Genomic DNA, 1585 nt, shown 5'->3' with positions numbered 1-1585 from the left:
ACCGTGTTGACCAGGATGGTCTTGATCTCTTGACCTCGTGATCCACCCGCCTCGGCCTCCCAAAGTGCTGGGATTACAGGCTTGAGCCACCGCGCCCGGCCAATTTTTGCATTTTTAATAGAGATGGGTTTTCATCATATTGGCCAGGCTGGTCTCGAACTCCTGACCTCGGGTGATGTGCCCGCCTCAGCCTCCCAAAATGCTGGGATTATGGGCATGAGCCACTGTGCATTAATAACTGGTGTTATTAATGTAACAAAGTTGACTGGTGTAACTTTGACTAAAGGCCTTAATAAGAGGTTTTTTTGGTTTTGTTTTTTTAGATAGTTTCACTCTTGCCCCGGCTGGAGTGCAATGGTATGATCTCAGCTCACTGCAGCCTCTGCCCCCTGGATTTACAAGATTCTCATGCCTCAGCCTCCAGAGTGAAAACTCCATCTGAAAAAAAAAAAAAAAAAATCTGAAATCGGAAACTCTTCTGATCCCAAGCATTTGGGATGAGGGATACGCAGCCTGTACTGATTAGTGATTTTAAGTGGCCGTAGATGGCCGTTTTGTTAGAAGGGATCTTGTTTGTGCTGTGCCATGGCTTATGATCCAGTCTGTTAGTAAGGCCCCTTCACTTGTACCCCCCTTCTTTGAGGTTCATGGTGCCTGTCTGCGTTGTTTTTTGTTTTGTTTTTTATTGTTTTTTTATTTTTTTATTTTTTGAGGCTTGCTCTGTTTCCCAGGCTGGAGTGCATTGGTACAATCACAGCTTACTGCAGCCCCGACCATCTGGGCTCAAGTGATCCTCTACCTCAGCCTCCCGTGTACCCAGGACCACAGGCACGCACTGCCATACCTGGCTAATGTATTATTTTATGTAGAGACAAGGTCTCACTGTGTTGGCCAGGTTGGTCTGAACTGTGCTCAAGCAGTTCTTGCATCTTGGCCTTCCTAAGTGCTGGGATTACAGGTGTGAGCCACCGCGCCTGGCCTCATGTGTTAAAGATTCTGAGAATTCCTATGGAAAAGAAATTTGACATTATTTAATACAGTTCCCCTAAACTTACTTAATCCCATTTTCTTTTCTTTCTTCTTTTTTTTCAAATAGAAGTTGAGAGATCTTTGGAAAGAATTTTTTTTCTTTACTATTTATTTATTAAATTTTCTCTATTCTCAGACCTTGCAGGGATGAAAGGTCCCCTTTTCTCAACATCCCTGTATCCTCTGCATTCTGCAAGGGCTTCTGAGGACAGCAGGCTGAGAAAGGCCGATCCTAGTGCTTATCTATTTGAAGACCCATTTAAAACTGCTAACAGTATTTATAGCTTTAAAGTTATCCATGTTCTTAGGCCAGTTAATCAATTAAAAAAAAACAGTGGCCGGGCGCGGTGGCTCAAGCCTGTAATCCCAGCACTTTGGGAGGCCCAGGCGGGTGGATCACGAGGTCAAGAGATCGAGACCATCCTGGTCAACATGGTGAAACCCCGTCTTTACTAAAAATACAAAAAATTAGCTGGGCATCGTGGCGCGTGCCTGTAATCCCAGCGACTCAGGAGGCTGGGGCAGGAGAATTGCCTGAACCCGGGAGGCGGAGGTT

General features: G+C 45.3%; 1 protein-coding gene across 8 annotated transcripts in view; it reads left to right on the top strand.

The window, feature by feature from the left end:
• The window catches only part of EPS15L1 (epidermal growth factor receptor pathway substrate 15 like 1), a 121143-nt gene that overhangs the window by 36295 nt on the left and 83263 nt on the right, over positions 1 to 1585 (top strand). The gene's annotated exons all lie outside the window — the stretch shown is intronic.

The sequence above is a fragment of the Cebus imitator genome, unplaced genomic scaffold, assembly GCF_001604975.1.
Source record: "Cebus imitator isolate Cc_AM_T3 unplaced genomic scaffold, Cebus_imitator-1.0 Scaffold280, whole genome shotgun sequence".
NCBI lineage: Eukaryota > Metazoa > Chordata > Mammalia > Primates > Cebidae > Cebus > Cebus imitator.
The sequence above is the reverse complement of the archived record's forward strand: the minus strand, read 5'-3'. Positions and strand labels throughout refer to the sequence as shown.